Genomic DNA, 19,730 nt, shown 5'->3' on the forward strand with positions numbered 1-19,730 from the left:
GAATGCTTATGCAGAGCCACAGTGCGGTCAGGTGTGGGCCACAGGGAAAGGTGTTGCCACCACTGTGCCAGAAGCACATAGAGAGTGAAGGACCTAGGTCAAGAGGGAAAGCTGGCTACAGCTTTAAAGGAAGAGAGACCGCAAAGAATCTGTGACCACTGATCTGCCTCGCACAGCAGCTGGGTCCTCCCCAAATCAAGGGTCCCGAGAACACTGCCCCTGTGATGGGGTGGTGAGGACACGAGGCTGCTCCCTCTAATTTCCCTGAAGCCTGCCTGGGTGGGAAGGTAAGTGTGCAGGGACTGGGCCAGGAGAACACTGACAGTGGGTCTGGGGAGACTTGGGGAGTCCTCAGGAGACGTCATCCATCTCAGGATGGAAGTTACACAGAGCCAGCAACGGCCCACAGCCGCCGTCCAAAAACTCATCTGTCTGACAAATTGAGTTGAACAGGGCCTGATCAAAAGGATCACAGCTTTTGGAACAGGGGCAGTGAAATAGGGAAAAACACCACCTTCCCAGACAATATTTCTCCTCCCCTCTAATTTAAACCCAAAGGCAGCGTTCCTTCCCATGCTTACGAAACACCTGGAGCCACATCAATTTCGGCCCCAATGACAGCTGCCACTGAGACAAGTCACAGTAGGTGTTTATCCCAGCTGGGGGCTGGTAACAGCCCCTGGCCAGGCAGAACACCATCAGCTTAAAATTAGCCAAGCTCACCTTGCAAGGCTGACAAATAATAATGTGTCAGCAGCAAAGGTCCAGGAGGGCAGGTTTTCCAAATGCTCAGAACCCCCGAGAGCTCCAGGGACAGCCCTTGTTGCTTCATCTCAGCAAGCAGATCATGAAAGCTCCAGACAGACAGTCTGGGCACCAGACTCCATCTTCAGCTTGTTTTCTCCTTCCTTCTCTCTCCATCCCCCGCCTGCAGGGTAACGAGAAGCTAAGCACCCTCTGAAACTTAAGATAGCAAGTGAAATGGACTTGCTTTTCCTCTGCTGCTGGGTCTGGGCTCACACCTGCTGTCCGAGCCTCTGCAATCCCTGGTGGAGGTAAAGCAATGAAATCTGCCGCCTCCAGGTCATGAAACCACGAAACGCATGCGTCCTTCACACAGATAAAGCTTTTCTTACCTCCATCTCTCCTGGCCTCCCCGCTTCTACAGCTCTACATTTCTGCTTTTCTCTTTGTATTTGTTTTCTCTTTGGATGCCTGATACATGGAGCAAACTCATATAGTAAACCACAGGACCCCATGTCCAACATCCCCATCCCAGGCCCACACTTCTTTCAAGGCCTCAGTTTCCTCACCTGAGCTGTAAACGAGGAGCTTGGAGGAGATGCTTCTCTGCACCCTTCGCCACCCCACCTCTATTATTTTCTAACCTTTGGGTCTAGTTGGTCTCCGACTTGGGGGACATGGGTAGGAGGGGGCAGAGGAGGCTTCCCTGGGTCACAGAAGTTGACAATTTCAGATTGTCTTTGAATGAAAACATCGGGTCTACCTAACAGAGCCCTGACAACAAAGGTAAGTTGGATGTTGTTCTGTCTTTCCAAAGTGTGATGTTCCAAAGTTATTGTGAATGAGTCAGCTGTCCTCCCCCTCACCTCTGACAAGCCTCCCAGGGGGTGAAGTGGACACCCAGTGATTCCCCTCCTGCATTACCCAGGGCTGCAGCTTTGATTTCAGCATGCCCAGTGTAAGTGCCCATTTTCTCTTCACTGTGGATAGATGGGAAGGAATTGGCAAGGCAGACAAATAGTCAACTGATTGGAATCAGAGAGGGGAAGGGCACAGCTGATAACAAATTTTTCTTCCTCTCCCTTACCCCTGGAGAAGTGTGTCCCTCAGTACCTAGAAATAATAAACTGACAGATTTTTTTTTTAAATAAGGAGATAAACATATTTCTCTCTCTGCCACCTGACATTAACAAAGGTGAGAGGGTGTGAGGGACAGAAAGAGAGACATTATAACCATCAGGTCTGTGTGCCTGAGGCATTAGAGTTTTTTTCGACAAGAGTCAATGAATAGCATGGTAATTATCCTGATCTACTCTTCAGAGAGCTGCTACCTGCAGGTCCCTTTCCAAAGCCCAGCTTCTGTGTTCACAATGGGATCGAGTGCGCCACTGTCTGTCACCTAGCACCTTGAAGTTTTCAGTGAACATGCTTGTTCGCCTGAAGTTTCCAACAGCAGAAGCAAAAGGTCAGGATTTGGAAAGAATTGCATCATTTTCCTCTTAGAGCCATCCTTTAACACAACTTCCCTTGGGTCTGTATTGCTATGGAGTACCATGCGTTGATATTTATGAAGTTTTGAGGAAATGCTGGAAATAAAGCAGGATAAAAGTTAACAAGATAACATGGAAACATGTTCAGTGCAGTTGTTCCCCATATTTGGTAGTATTCTTTTATTAATGAGTAAATGTCAACCAAAGACAAATATATACAAGGGATGTCTTCTTGTTTGAATGAGGAAGTTAATTATTTTCTGGTTTATGACATGCAGGCAATGTAGATCCATCTTAGTCCCAAGACAGTGGAAACCCCCGCACAGAAGAGGCTTCTGAAATACACAAGACACACAACCAAGAAACCCTGTAGGTTTCTCAACAACCTTAAGGGCAGTGCTGGAGGAGGTCAACATGAGTACTGAGCTCTGAGCATGTGTCTGCAAAACCATAGGAAACAGAACAGAAGGACAAGCGATCAGCGATTGTATCTCCCACAGGTACAAGACCTCAGGATGCTTGTCGTGGACCAACTTCCTTGCCCTAACCTCGTGAACCTTTCCTTCCTTCAGCTCTTTCCCTCCCTGACACTGCTGCTGTTTCTGCTCTGGTCCTCTTACTGGAATTTCTCAGTGTAACCCGGAAAAGAGGCAGAAAATAGGCAGCAAGGAGTTGGAATAAAATAGGGTCTGGGAGGTGAGGGGAGGCAGGTCTGGAGGCTTAATTCTCGAGTCTGGCTGTGGATAAGCAGCCCTGGCATCACCTAGGGATGTGTTAGAACTAAAGAATCTCAGAAGCATCCCTACACCTTTACGGAATCTGAATCTGAAGTTCAGCAGAACCCAGGTGGCAACAGGCACATTACAGTCTGAGGGGCATTGGTCTATAAGGTGTGGTAGAATGAGCAGAGATAGCCTCGGAGAGGTGAGGGTGAAAGCACGTATGAGAGGTGGCTCGTTCCAAGTGCTGCCACGGATTTAGGTGATGTGGTGGGCAATAAAAATACCACCAGTGAGTGGAATTACACTCTGTGCTTAAATGGGGAACGTTTATTACTAAATTTTTAAAACTCGTTACATTGTACAATGAACTTTATACTTAAAAAAATGAAAAAATGGGGGGGTAGGTAATTAGGTTTGTTTGTTTATATTTTTAATGGCGGTACTGGGGATTGAATTCACCACCTCATGCATGCTAAGCACGCACTCTACTACTGAGCTATCCCCACCCCCCTGCACAGTAAACTTTAAATGTAAAGTTTTGCATCTAATATAAACAAAAAGAAGATGATAAAAGCTAACTATAACTGCAACCATCAGATATAATCATGGTTAACATTTTACCCTGCCTCCCACTTTCATTGTATATATGTATTTACTATATATCTATAATACATATAGGTAAAATATTTATTTAGAATATAAATTAGCTATAAAACATGTATATATGCCAAACTGTAAAACACATTAATATATTGATATCAATTATTTAGGTTTAATATATTAATTTTATAGGGATGAGTCTGTAAATGCCATGTGATAACTTTTATTTCTGGTTTATAACATATTTTGATATTTCATAAAACTGAATTTTAGGAAGCATTGTCTTTTATTAATAATATTAGTTTGTTTTAAATGTTAATGTTTAAAAGACTGACTATACTCAATGTTGGCAAGTATATAGAGCAGTGGGAACTCGCATATACTACTGGCAAGAGGATACAGCAGCACAGTTAATTTGGAAATCTTTTTAGCACTGTTTCCAAACAAGGGTTTGCTGCCCAACACACCCAGAAGCCAATACCGTGGCATCCGATTTTGAGAAAAGAGAAAGCTTTATTGCAAAGTCAACCAGCAAGGAGCCACGAGGCACAGCTCAGATCTGTTTCCTTGATCCAGAGTTAGGGGTGAAATTTAAGGGGTTCAGGATATTTCAAACTTGGAAGCTGAATGGCTACTCTTGAGTCAGTCCATAATAAGATACTTGTGCTTCTGGAAGGCAGATTTTCCTTGAAGGACTTCTTGCTTCATCATGGGCTCCAGTGGCAGTGTTTCTGTTAAGTTCTGTAGACTGAAGATTCTTGGTTCCAGGGTCATCCTGTAGACGTAGGTTCCCATCCTGAACACACGCATTGGCAGTGCTGTCGCCATAAAATAATTCGAAGTTTGATTAATCAACAACCTAGTTAAGGAGAATAAACTAGTTCAAGCTGCTGGTCAATGTGTTTTGTGCTGTTTCAGCATTATTCGTTAAATATCAGTAAAAATTCCACACTGGAAATAACATAACCCTTCCATAATAGGTTGGATACAAACAAGAATATATACTGGGTGAATCTGTTTATGCAATATTCCACACAGAGCTAGGCTCTGCAGTGAGAAATCAGCACAGCGGTTCCCGTTCAGGAGGAGCAGGGGGGTAGCGACAGGGGATGGAGTGAGAGGGCTTCTGGACCGTCAATGATGTTCTGTTTCTTGACGTAGATGGTCAAGAAATAAACTTTGATAACAGAGTTTAATAAACATGATAAAGCAGTGCCATATATTTTAGAACATTTGGAGAACAGATAAAGCATCAATTACTATTATCATTTTGATATATGCCCCCCTGACCTTTGTTTTAAAATATCCTAAATCCATATAATGTATATTTATTACAGTTAAACCCCCTGAATCAAAATGTACAAACTATAAAGGGAAAGACCACTGAAACTCCATCCCACAGAGGTAAGTTCTGTTAAAATTTAGTGTTTATTCAGGAGGGAGTTGTTTTTAAGGTGTCTTATATTTTTGTAAAATAAATTGGGTTTTGCTAACTTCAGATTTCTTTTTCTTTTTCTTTTTCTTTTTTTTTTTTTGGTGGAGAGGCTTAATTGGTTTGTCTTACTAATTTTCCTTCCCAAACTTCCAATATACTAAACTCTATTCAGTAAGTGAAAGTGAATCACCTTCGTTTAGGCTCACGGTCCCCACCACCTCCCTTCTTTTGCTACAGAGTTACGTGTTTATTTGAGAATTAGAAAAGGGAAAAAGGGAAAGGGAGATTAGTATTGACTGAGACCCATGGGTCATCCTGTAAGGAAACTCTGTTCAGAAGTATCACACCCCTGGCCCCCAGTGACCTGCTCATCTCATACAAAAGCCAAGGGTCATCATTCGAGTACTCAGAGCCATCCCACGTCTCAGGGCAGCCCATGGCAGAAATGTGGAAAAGAAGGATTGGTGACATGCAGGCTCACCCATCTGCTCCACAGTCCCCTCTGCTCTGAGTTGTAGCAGGGAGGTGGATTCTGAGAAAAGCTAGTGCTCAGAAGGCCCTTTAAAATCATGTAAGCCAGTGGTTTTCACTTGGAGCTAAGTTTGCCCCCCAGGGGACTTTTGCAGTGTCTGGAGAAGTTCATGGTGGTTGAATGAGGAAAGGCTTGCTACTGGCATCTAGTGGGTCGAGGCCAGGGATGCTGTTTAACCTCCTACAATGCCTGAGACAGCCCCCAGGACAAGGCAGTATCCAGTCTGAAGTGTCAGTTGAGATGCTGATATGATCGGATAAGTGTGTGTGTGTGTGTGTGTGTGTGTGTGTGTGTGCGCGCACGTCTTGCAGGAGGGGTTAGTTTTGCCTCAGGCCTCCAAACGGGTATGTAGATGAACAGACCTCGACAAATTTTCTTCATCCTTAGGGATATTTCCTTGATAGTTTAGTTCATTCCGCAATGATTTGAGTTGCAAAACTCACATTATTCAGGTGGACTGGCACCTTGTTGTGGAGTGGGGGCACAGACATACATTGGGTGGACACCAAAATTATTAGAAATTTATCACCCAAGGCAGTCTTGTGGGAAACCAGTAAGTTGATTATTCCAATGAGGCAGTTTGTCCAAGCTCGTTGTGAGACCAGATGGAAGAATCTCAAGAGGAAGCCACTCAGCTGAAACCACCCTGCACAGGAGCAGACAGTGAGAGGCCTGGAAAGGAAACAGTGTCCAGGCTCAGGGAACCTGGACTCCCTTTGAGACACACAGGACTCGCTGGGGGACTCTGGGCAAGTTATTGAATAAATTTAGAGCTTTTTCCCCCTTATTTGTAAAACAAAGGAGGGGAGAAAATAACATTTATTGTAGATCTATTATTTACTAGCTACCTTTACAACTTTCTGTTATTTGGTCCTCATCATAGCTCGATGCAGTAAATATTGGTATTCCTACATTACTTACAAGACAGAGAGGTTAAGTTACCTGACCTGCCCAATATCAGACAGCCAGAAAGTAGTGGGGCCAGGATTTCAACTTAACTGTCTTGATAGCTTTCATTTTTTACCTTTCCAGAGATCCTGTTTCCTCGACCTGTGAAACAGAGATGATGCATGGGATTTTGCGTGACGATTTATTGATTTAATGCACACAGCCTCAAAAGAGCAGTAGACATTTAATAAATGCTAAGCGTGATTTTTAATCATTATTATTATTTTGACCCTTCCATGCTCAAAAAATGCCCTTCTATTTGTAACAAATGGCTGCTTAGAAATGAAATTCACTCATCATTATTAGACATCAATTATGCAGCTAATGTACAAAATTCCTTTGAAATAAAAACTCCCCTGATTTTCTCCTTTCTGGCTGACTTGAGAAGCTCGGGACCTGACAATGTGACCCTGAGATGGAAATCAGTCTTGCCCTGGCTTGAGTGCCCCCATTTACGGAGCAGGAGGCTTGCCTGCCCTCTGGCAGGTCAGTGGGAGGTAAACCGAGCCACTGATAACACGGCTGAGCCAAGCACATTCTCCCAGGGCTCAGGAGTTGCCTTGCTCCCTGGTTATCAGGCTCTTGAAGTACTCTCCAGGGATTTGCAACTTTTAGAGTAAATGATCCCAATTTGGGAGGATGAATAATTCAGTGTTAGAGGGAAATTTTGGAGAAACACAAGTGTGGGAGACACTCTGGGACCCTGGGATGTTAGTTGTGCTTGGAGGCAGCCCCTTGCAACACGTGTTCTTAGACTCCCGTAACCCACCTGCACCCCACCCCACCTGAATCCCCCTTCCACCCACACCTGTCAGGCCTGCATCACACCTCCTGTCAAGGCATCCAAGGCTTTTGTTAAGATGCAAATATTACTTGGGAGCAATAAATGCATGAATATATTAGCACATTTTTAACACTGTGTTTGTTTATCAGATTAGCTGTCCCTGGGGGAATGAGAGCTAATTTGCATTTGTATTAGAGTAGAAATGGACCGCTCAGGGAGGTTTGGTCTGGACTTAGGTAGAATTTTAGAGGGATATATTATCACATCCTTTGATCTCTACCAGTTTGCTCCAGGCTTTCCAGGAGCCTGGCCCCTAGAGGGTTAGGAATTGTTTCCAGGTCACAGGACTAGGAAGGAGCAGGGCCTCCCCTGAAAGCTGGGAGTTGTAAGTCTAAATCCATGGTAGTTGCTCAGTGGCTTGTTGGTAGGAAGCCAGGCGGTCCAAGAGCGAAGAAAAGCATGGCCTTGAGTTTGACGACTTGGGTTTGACAAGGTTTGGGTTTAAGAAGACAAGCGACTTTACCTTGTTTTAAAGGGAGACAGAGAATAAGGTGCGAATGTATAGTTAGGATGAGGTGCAGGTGTGTATGTGTGCCGTGGTGGAGGGGTCCTTTTGCCAGAACCTTCAGTGACTTTATTTACTGCATCTGAACAGAGAAACATGCCTTGGGTCTGGGCTCTTGGTCCTTTGCAAAGGGGGAACCACTCCTTCAACCACATGGGCAGGGGGAGGGTGAGACTGGCCTTGGGGGAAATCTGTTTCCCCTTGGATTCCTGCCTAGGCCCTAAGTGACTGTGATTTTTGTATTTGCAACAATGTAAAAAGCACCTGGCACAAAGTAGGTATATATGTTTGGTGGTGAATGTTAGAATAACGTCCTGGACTTAGATTCAAATATGGGGGTCTTGAGCCCCCATTCAGGTGATTACTAACTGCATTTAGGCCCAGCCCTAAGATTGCAGGGCCTGGGGCAAGAGTACACATGGATGTCAGCATACCATATGTCTAAATGTTCGAAGACAATAAATCAAGCTAAAAACCTGTTAAATAAAATATATTTTATCATCCTAACCTCACTTTCATGATGACAAAATCAAACTGCGTAGAGCTTTGGCTTTTACATGATCGAAATTTTGCAAAATATCAGAGACAATTGAATCTAATTATTAGTGCCTGTATCCGGGTGTTTTATATTTGAATGAGTAATAGAATAAAGACATGCATAACTAATAAATTACGAATACTCATTCCCTCATTTTTTCTTTCTTGATTGATTTCAGCCAAAGCACTAACAAGGCTGTTAAAATCAAGATTTTTCCCAAATAATTTGATTTTGTAACAGTAACTATTGAAAGGTTAAAGAATATAATTGTAAAAATGTTACACTTTAAAAATATATACATATAATTGTACTCAAAATGTCCGCAGTTTAATTATATTTTACTCATAAAAGCAAATTACAATAAATGCAATAAGTTATAAAGTACAAAAAACATATTCCATGTGTTTTCAAAATGTTTTCTAAATTCTGCAAGCTTGTGAAACATAAAAGAGAAAACTTAAATTATTAGTAATGAACATCAGCACATAAAAATATAGTTATTTAAATTTCATGACTGGGACATTGTGCTGTACACCACAAATTGACACATTATAACTGACTGTACTTCAATTAAAATATAATATAGTTATTCAAATTTGAAAACTTGTAATTTAATTTTAATTACACTTTGAAAATGTAATTACTTCTTATATAGTTTATATGTTATATGTATATTATATAGTTTATATGTTAATTAAATTATTTACATTTCTAACATTTAGGAAAATTCCACCCCACCCTTCTTTTCTTGGTTCTTTTGGCTGGTCAAGTAACTAAAATGACATATGATAGATTGACAGGAGAAAATCAAATTTAATTATGTACCTACTGGAAATTCACACTAACGTGAGAAATTGCAAAGACAGGCAAAATGAGGTAAAGATGTCATTCCGGGCTAAGGAGAAGGAGTTAGGGGCCTGTACTTCAAAGGGAAGGAAGGCAATTCAGAGGGAGAATGAAAAGACTAAGTGTTTGGGGAACAGTGTGTGCTGGGCCGTCTCTACACGACACAGAGAGCAGTTTGATCACACGGGCCCTGCTCGGTCCCTCTCTGTCTGCCACGCCGAGCTCATACCATACTCTACTGCCCAGGATGACAGTTCCCTTCCTGGAACAGGCCCTCCATCTAAACTCTTTTAGGCAGTTGGGGGAAGGTCAAAGGTTCTTCCCGAGTGGTACATCCTGGGGCGACTCACTCTGAACCCCTCCACATTCAGTCTCTAATTACACAGGAAGAATCGGCAGGTGCTGTGGGAACTTCAGGGTAACAGGAGTTGTCTCATACTGGAGATACAACCCAGCCACCATCAGAATACTGCCGTCATTCCAGTGTACCTCTGGAACCTGGAACTGTTGAACACGTAGAAGGGAGAAAGCGCTAGGGGGAGAGGCTACTTCATTGCGCAGGAATCTATTGCTTGCATACTGTCGGAGAGAAAGGATTTGACTAGTGAGTTAATTTGCCTCTCCTTTTACCTGAGCCCCTGTGCTGCTCACATCCTATACTCTCTGAAGCAGTATCTGTCTCCAACACCAGCAACAATCACAAACGTTCACGGCTTTTGGACAGAATTGCCTTTTTAGAGGGCATAGGGCAAGAGAGGTGGAGAAATGTTTCTTTGGCCTGAACAGTATTTATCAGGAGAGAATGTGTAGGATTCAGGGTCACAGTGTGCCAGGTCTAGGTCTGAGTGCTGGATTCTGAGCACCAAGGTACCCACGCTTCCTTACACTTATTTTGTGTGTGTGTGTGTTACATAGGTCCTTCCAATGCATGAACTTGGAGTAGCGTCCCCTTTTGCCTGGTGTTAGGGCAAAATTATGTGCATGATTTTGGGTAAGTCACTTTTCTGAGCATAGCTCCGCTCTCTTGAAAAGGGGGAACATTACCTCCTGACCTACGTATCTCATCATGTTCTTGAGGAAAGTAAGGCTGTGTTTGCGAGCCTTTTTTAGAATAGATTTATGATTTTGTTTAGAGTGAGGTATTAAAGGAACATAAACTTAGCAAGAATAGAGTTGATTGTTTGCCTGTATTTCTTTTTTGTGTGTACTTATTAACAAAGGAATCAGAGTGAATTAAGTAGACATTATCACCATGTATCAAGTGTTCTCTAGGAATTTCTCTTAAGACAGCCCTTCATGCATAGGACTCTGGAAGGCTTTTAATCTTTGTCTTATTCTAAAGCCTATTAAAAATTCTAACGTCTGTATATAGTAAAATGGAGGTGGCATTTATCCCATAAAGTCAAGCCGTATCAATGGTTGGCAGTTCATTGAACATGAGGGTGATATCATCACTTCCATCTTTCAGGGACAGATTATTCATTGAAATCTTACCTTCTCATTTCTTTATTTTGCTCATTTTTTCTAATAAAAATTTTCCAGATTATGAGAACATATTCTGTGCCAGACCCTAGGCTAAAGTTTTCCATATAGTAGCTCACTAAGCCCTCATAATAACCAGGTTCTACCATTATGATTCCCATTCTCAAATAAGGAAACAGAGACCAAAACATTTGCTCAGGGGCATACAGATGGGGAACAAAAGGACTAGAGACAAGATGAGTCTGATTTCAAAGCACAGTACTGTCCACTGCAGAGGGTGTTGAAGGTGACAATCCAGGTTCCAGGTTGACTCACCTATTCTTGACTTCTTTGTTTGGATTTGTAATGTCCTGCTGGGACTGGGAGCCCTTTAGAGAAGATCTCTTTGACCCAGAAGTCCGAGTTGGGGGCGCCTTGGCCTGACTCACATGTTACCAGTTGTGTAGGATACAGAGTGCAGATGCTGAGGATCAGGACACTGTATCATTCCGATGTGAAGGAAAACATCAGCATGTTGTTTTGGGCACAGCTGTGTAATCAAAGCCACACAGCCTAGATGGATTTGAGCTAATTGGTTCAATGGAAACTTACAGCTGGAATGGGGTGAACCGGATCCCGTCTGCCGTTATGCATGCACACCAGCCCCCATCGCGTTCCCTGATCGCCACTGAAACAAATGCCCTCCTTTGCAGAGAGGCACTGAGTGGTGGCACACAACCTGCTAAGCCGTTTCACACTTGCAGACGTTCAGGGTAATGTATCTGCTGTCAATACGCCGCACACACATTAGAGGCGGTTGTGGCAGCATTGCTGGCACACTATTGATTCATGGCAGAGGCTGTTTATCTGTGACAAGAAAACATCAGTTGATATTGACAAATCATCTGAAAATACTCACCTACTTGCAGTCTGTCAGCCTGAGTGAAATACACAGTAAACTGGCTGCTGGGAGTCAAAATGGATCCACAGGGAGAGAGTGTCCACAAAACATTAGATATTCTGTGCAAATGCACAGCCCTGGTCCATTGACAGCAAAGGAATAGTTTGCTCCCTGTAAAGCCAAAGGCTGAAAACCAGTCATGTTAATAGCAGGAAAGAACAGTGAGCGAATTTGGAGTGAGGCTTGTTTACGTAATTCTGTCCTGGTTATTGACCTTAAAAAATGAAGATGAGAAACCGCCTGGTATGCAGTGCTGGGTGGATGAAAGGGTCTAATATACTAGGGAGATGAAAGTGTGTCCTTATGTTTAAAGAGCCAGGATCAAGGTGGAGGATTTTACTTAAGCCAGCATTTTACAAGCACATTATGGACTTTCCTCATTTCCTTCTCTGTTGGTGATAGAAGTCAAAAAAAATTGTATAAATTGGGGGTGTGCATTGTGTCAAGCTAGAAGGGTCCATACAGGTTACCTGGGGAAAAAATAGATGGCCTTTGGTCTATCAATGCTGTTTCAAAAAATGTATTCACTCATTCAACCAAGAGTTATTAAGCACCCTACTGTGTGTCATGTACTATGCTAGGTGGTCGGGGTACAGATGAGAGCAAGACGCAAGTCCCTGCCCTCATGGAGCTTAGATTTCACTTTGGGAGGAAGACCAAAAAACGTTAATATAAAATAAAATAAGTGAATATCAAAAAAGCAAAGCTGTAAGAAGTAGCATGTCAGAGACAGTGGTGATTGAAATGGGTTTTTGCCACATGCAGCACGAAAGTCCTGACTGGTAACAGCGACCTGTTTGGGCATATCCGGGTGTTGCCCAAGTCCTCCACGGGCCCACTCAGCGAGGGTAGCAGGGTTAGGGAAGAGAGCTTGTATCTTTTCGGTAACTGCACTGAGCAAGCTCTATAACTAGGCACTCTTACATACCGTAAGGACTGGGGGCTTGGTGGGAAGAGTTTGGAATCTGAAGTCAAATTACCTCCAATATCCTACTGCTGTGACCCTGGGAGAATCATTTAAATTCTGACCTTCAGTTTCCTCGTTCATAAAGTGGAGAGAGTACCTTTGCTGGGTCACATATTTAAAGTATGTGGCACATAATAGGCATTCAGTGAATTAATGAGTCTTCCTAATCTTCAAAGATGGGTACTGAGGGCACTAGGCTAAGTCTGAGGCTATTGAAGGCTTAGAACGCTTAGTGTTTTTAAAAGGTTGAATGAATGGGGCTTTGGATCCTCATCTAAGTGACTAGATCATTACTCTTGTCATTGTGCTTAATGCTCTGACATAGCACTTCAACAATATAGTCCTGAAACTACTCATACCACTGTCACCGCCCCTGCTGCCACAACCTCCGTTCCACCAGGAGCACCACTTCCACCACCGTCAACCCCACCATCACCACAACTACTTCTCTAAGCATCTTACCTTTGTTGAGCCCTTTCAATGTGCCAAGCACGAAGCCATGGAAAATGTCTCATCTAATTCTTACCACAACCTCCTGTGATGATGTTCTAACATCTCATTTTACAGATGAGAAAACAGAGGCATGCTCTAGGTTAAGAAATGCATTCAACTCCAAGCAGCTAGTAAGGAGTAGAATTGGGATCTACACCCAGGCACCCTAATTCTAGAAATTCCTCGCATAAGCTGTGTTTACAATACGTAATCCATCTGAGGTTTCCTAAGGCACTCTGTAGTTTCTGACTGAGTTGTTAAGGCAACCACAGAAACTACAGTCTGGTTACTGTGGTCCTCACTAGCCTGGAAGCAGCTGGACCACTTGGCTGCCTGCTTAGCAGCATCCCAGGCTGCCCTTTTCTCTTCTGGGAGTAGCTTAGGCCCAAGGAAACTCTGGCTCAACACGTGCTCATTGATGGTGTTATGATAAGGAAAAGACAGAAGGAAGATCTACCAGTAAAGCAAAGGCTTGCAAGTAATATGCTTTATTAAAAAGCTTTCCTGGGAGTTACTAATGAAAGTTAAGAAACTGATATTTCCTTATTTGATAGGGTCCCCTGTTAAGGATTTATTGAACTCACACATTTGCCAATTTACTGAAAATAACTTGAAGCATCATTAAATGAATTTCCACGGAGTCCAATTTCAGTCTGCCTTATCTCTTTGTTTATAGCCACTCTTTTCTGGGATACTGCAGGGAACACTCTTTTTCTCCAATAGACCTAATGGAAGCAGGAAGATATTTTGCTAAATTTATAGGAATCCTTTGCCCTGGCTTGTCTAAATGTCCTTAGCTCAGTTGCCTGTTGTTTTGGATGGTCATTTTGTGTATGATGTTAGTGGCGTGGCTGTATGTCCTGGGAATCAATTCTGTTTTCAGGAATAAGCCTGTAAGATCTCTGCAACAGGATTATTTTATAGGTGAAAAAAAAAAAAGTTACATCATAGTAAGTTCCTTCCAGAGTTTTAACAATAAAATTACATTGGGTAAGGTGTAAGACCTAGGGCATGCCAAATTTCTGGTTAGAATGGGATCTGCTTTAATGAGACATTATTTTATTGGGGATGGGTGTGATGAAAAATAAACTTACGTGACCTGCCAGCTACTACTCAGTGCACCTTGTGAACGTGGTGCTTTTTTTAATCATTTATATTTTCAACGCCAGCTGGCTCCTGCGTGGTTATTGATATGACAGTCACAGAGGGATACAATATGCTTTGCCTACTTTTCATCAAAGCTCAATTTCTAGAAATAATACTGTAGTCCCGTGTAATTGCTTTTCCAAGTTGGAGTTAAGTCAGTGGGCTTTCTAGGGCAGCCCCCACAATTCTTAGACATTGAGGAGGCCAGTGTTGGGTGGTTCCTATTTTCTCACTTCGCACGTGATGAAGTAAAGACATAGGAGCTAGTTTTAAATCTTATATAGAGGAAGTGGTGGTGCTAGGATTCAAATTCAGGTCTTTCAGATGCCAAAGTTTAAATCTCTTTTTACCCATCGTGGTATCCTGACTTTTTCTGATCCCAATAATGAATTCAGATATTTCTAATGCTGTACTTAATTTGCAGGGTGGAATGTAGTTTTTGAAGCTTAAATGTCTTCCCTGTTGCCCAGATATTATAACCTCTTTATTTAAAATCCCGTTTATTTTATTTCTCAAATATTTTAAAAATATTTACCATGTGTCTAGGGATACAGAGAATAAGACATAGTAGTCACATTCAAAAATCTCATAGTTCACTGATCTATATCCTGTTACAAATTCTGTATTTCAAAGCTTTTCATCATTATATTTTTTACAGAATGTTGCAATGTTTATTCTGTTATTTTTATTTTATTGTCACTATATGATTAATAGCTTCTTCTCTGTTACACCTTTACAAGTCCCAGATCAGATATTTAAACAATAGAAAATACTGCTTCACCACATTGAAGTGAAATGATCTTCATTTTCTTCACATTTTACTTTATAACAATTCTATCTTAAATCTTCATGAGAATTTTATTGTCTGAGGGAATATTTACATAGTTATTAACATGTAATCTAATGTAATGGTTGTGGTTTTCACTGGAGCAGCTAATCTAAGTGGGATAGTTAACCACAGTGAACTATACCAGGCAATTAAGGAAGGGAGTTTTGAAAAGCAAAGAAAACATGATACTGTTTGCACAGATAATTCCTTAATATATCTGTTATTGTAGAGTTCATGTGTTCCAACTTGTGTCTGAATATTTCCTTTTATGGATTTCTGAAGCTGAAGAGCTATGTTCTCCCTGTAGCTTTGCATGTTAGAATCACCACCAGGACATAGGGTTTTAATTGAAACTGGAAATAGCTCGCACATTTTAGTTTTCAAATAGTGGGTCTTATCTGATGCCTAAGTTTTTGAGTACCCAAATTAATAAGAGCATTTCAAAATACAGAGGGAGAAAGTATGGAAAGAGGGTTGACTATGTAGTCAGGGAAGCAGGATCTGAGACACATCTCTGCTCCTGAGCTCCGGTGCCCTGACAGTGAGGTCCGCGTCCCTGAGCTTCAGTTTCAGGTCTCTCATCTGCAAAGTGCAGAAAGTGATGATGGCAGTGCCTGTCTTCTGGGATGGTCACATCCTTGTCGGAAGAAGGCAATGGGAAAATATTCCTATGGCTGTTTGTTAAGCTGAGCACATATCTATTTTTCAAAATTTTCAACTACTCAAGCTGTACACAACCCTAATCTCCAGCACTCAGCTTAGGGTCTAGCAAATGACTGGAACCTCCAGATGTGATAGTTATTGTTATGATTAAAAACATGATAGTTCTAATGGTGGGCCTTAAAGGTCTCTCTTAAAGTCTAGAACGGCAAGCTCTACATTAATTGCTCTTGTCCAAGTCCCCCAGATTGGCTTTATGTTATGGATGCAAAAATTCTATCTCCATCAGTTGTCCATTTGGATGATTCTGACTGTGTATACCTGGCCAGACGTCCTCAACAAAAGAAGTCAGCCCCTAGGAAGGTGAGTGAGCATCCAACCACTTCTCAAATTGAAATATTTCCAGATTTAAACAAGCGTTTGACTGAGTGCTATCTTGCACCATATCCCCAGTGCTCTTTCTTTTTTTTTTTGTATCTTCTAGTAACACCAGTGCTTGAGGGACGAGGTAGTACAGTTTTGCTATTTCTGTTAACAAAATAATGTTTATGGCTTTGCTATTTTTAGGGATAAAGAAAATTACCAAAAAATGCGTGCTTTAAAACACAGTTGCCAGGCAGAGCATGCCCCTAGAACACAAGAGGACTTGACTCAAGGATAGGTCTTTATGATCCAGAGCCAGGAAAGAGGGCAATGGTTCTAAGAAACGCAGTGTCTTCAGGAAAATTGGCTTCGACAGTCATAGGAATGGTTGTGAATGGGAGAAAAGGTAGGCCTTCTGCAAGTGATGAACAAATCTTGCACCACATTTGCCTACAAGCACCCACCAGGCTCCAGGACTCTCTTCAAAATGCACAGTAGAATTCTCTGTGCATAAGAGCATCAAGCATTTATAACTATAGGCATGAGACCTTCGTGAGTCCTTTAGGGTAAAAGAGACAATTTATATGAGTAGAATCATACATACCAGTTCTTCTGCGGGAACAGCATTTCCATTCAGGAAGATTTCATTTTAAGATGCAGTTGACCAGTGGCCTCTCACTTATACATTTTATATCTTTATTTACCACCATCTTGTTCCTACCCTTTGGTTTATAGGAAACACCAGGAAGCTTTGTGTCTAATTAGCTATCTCTGGGAGAAAACTGCTACAAATACTCTCTCTTTTTCCTTCTTAGTAAAATGAAGATGAATTTAACCAGTAAGTTTGAATATTGCCTTAGATGGCTGCATGGTACCCGATAGTGGATGATTCTGAAGCCCAGCCATATGACTTTATATTCGAATCCTGGCTCCACCTCTTGCTAACTCTGTGTATCAGTTACTGCTTAATTATAGACATAACTTATCACCGTAAGTATCAGGGAATAGGAAGTATATCTCACTCAGTGGTGGGTGGATCTAGGGGAGGAAAGAACAAAGCCAGAAGAGATAGAGAAGACGTTTCTTGAAATTTAAGCAGTAATTAATTTTCTCTTAGATTCGCCATTACACCTTACCATATTTCCAATCTCCATTCCACCCCCCACTTCCTCAGTCTGCATTGATAAAATTCTGATTTACTCTGTGTACTAGTTAACTTTACATGTCAACATGACTGGGCTAAGGAGTACCCAGATAGCTGGTGAAAAATATTTCTGAGTGTGTTTGTGAGGGTGATTCTGAAAGAAGTTAGCAACTGAATTTGTGAGCTGAGTCAACGCAGAAGGCCCTCGCCAATGTGGGTGGGCCTCATCCAATCCACTGAGGGTTCAAATAGAACAAAAAGGTGGGAAAGGGTAAATTCTCTCTCTCTCTGCTTGAACCAAGACATCCATCTTCTGCCTTTGGATATTGGACATGGCTCTGGTTCTCGGGCTTTTGGGCTAGGATTAGGCCTTCACTGTTTTCCCCCTGATCCTCAGGCCCTGGGACTCAGACTGAATTATACCGCTGGCTTTCCTGGTTCTCCAGCTTGCAGGCATCAGATCCTGGGACTTCCCAGCCTCTATAATTACATGAGTCGATCCCCATAATCCATCTTCTTATATATATCCTATTGATTCTGTTTCTCTGGAGAACCCTGAGTAACACACTTTGAGTTTGTTCGGTTCTTATATATGGATCACGTTATCTTTATGGGCCTGCTTTTATTTTTTTTCACATAATGTCTAATCCTTTCATATTTGTTATAATATCCAAGGCGAAGACTCTAGCCCTGTAGATCAACTGTATTGTAATCTAATATAAGGATTATATCTCTACACAACTGTATTCTCATTTATCTCATTGTTAGGCCTGCTATATTGTAGTTGACGTCAGTGTAGGGACCGTAGCTACGTAGGTCAGCTGTATTGTAATCCACTGCATTGGAAGAATTAGACCCTTATTTTACGTACTGTGTTATAGTTTATTCCAGTGCAACAACTACACGTCTATTATATGGACAAATTTAGACTTCAAGAACCCGAAGCCTAAAACTGTTAATGAAATTGTTACTATCACTTGGCATGCCAAGAGACACCTCAGAAATAAAAGATTCAAAATCTGAATGCAGACTTGCAGGAGGTGACACTATAATGACAGCCATACAAAAAAAACCCCAACGTAGTTGATAATTGGATTCCTTATTTGCCTCTATCTACAAGAATCTGTTCTTTCTCTTGATCTTTTAGTTAATGGGCTTTAAGTAGCATCTCTGATTACTTACAATTAGCCCTGCATTGTTTAATCTGCACCTTTAGTTCTCATTTGTTTGATTATATGCATAGAAAGAGTAAAAATGTTAAAGTCAAGGTGGATACATTTGCTGATATCCAAAGTGCAGACGGAAAGTAAAAAGGCTCTATCAATCAATTAGATGTTTCTGGAACCAGCTGTATACACAATGCCAAGTATCGGCGCATTTGGAAACATCTGGCTAATTAACAGAATCCTCCTTTTAACAGCTAGATGTTTGATATCAGATCGACTTGATGCACACAGAAGCCGCTCTCAAGATTTGGGGCTTGGAAAATCATTCTCAATTAATAAGACGAAGACCAAGACCGTGAATCAATATGATCCATGTGAAAACTTGAAAGTTTTGGAATTAAAAAAAGAACTTGTCCTTTAGTCAAAATCAGATTCTAGGCTCTGTAAAATATTTCCAGGAAAACAGAAGATTCTTCTTATGAAAACCTAACATAGGAGATAACCTAGAGGACCTAAGGTATGGCGGTGACTTTAGATACAACACCAAATCTTGATCCATGAAAGAAATGATTGATAAGCTGGACTTCATTAAAATTAAAACTGCTGTTCTGCAAAGGATAATCTCAAGAGAATAAGAAGACAAGCCATCGACTGGGAGAAACTATTTGCAAAAGACATCTTATAAAGGACTATTATCCAAAATATATGATAACTCTTAAACTTCCACAATAAGAAAATAAACAGCCTTCTTACACATGGGCAAAAGACCTGAACAGACACCTCACTAAGAGGATATACAGATGGCAAATAAACATATGAAACGCTATTCAACGTAACAGGTCATTACAGAATTATTAATCAAAACAATGGCATACCACTATACACCTGTTAGAATGGCCAAAATCCAGAATGCTGACAACACAGAAAGCTGGTGAGGATAAAAAAGAAAAGGGAAAGTAACCTTAGAAACTTTCTTCCCCTCTAATTCAGGTTCATCACCAGTGAGGAGTGAAGATCCTGCTGGGAGAATTTTTCACAAAGAGAATGAATGGCGGTGTAATCATTACATAACCATCAATTACTAAAGTATAAAACGGATGTGCCTTTGCTTCCAAACTCTTCTTCCTCCCCTGCTGTTAGGAAGCAGTGCTGTTCTTTCAGGCATCAGGGCTCCAAGCATCTGTGTCATCTTTAATTTCTTCCTCTTCTTTGCCTTATTTTCCATTCAGTGGTAAGTGCTTTCTCTTGAGTCAATTTAGAGACATGTTTCTTATATATCTTTTTCCTCTTCCTTGAACTGAACTTCAAGTTCAGATCATATAATCTTTTTTCTTCAA

This window comes from Camelus bactrianus, chromosome 3 (genome assembly GCF_048773025.1).
Source record: "Camelus bactrianus isolate YW-2024 breed Bactrian camel chromosome 3, ASM4877302v1, whole genome shotgun sequence".
NCBI lineage: Eukaryota > Metazoa > Chordata > Mammalia > Artiodactyla > Camelidae > Camelus > Camelus bactrianus.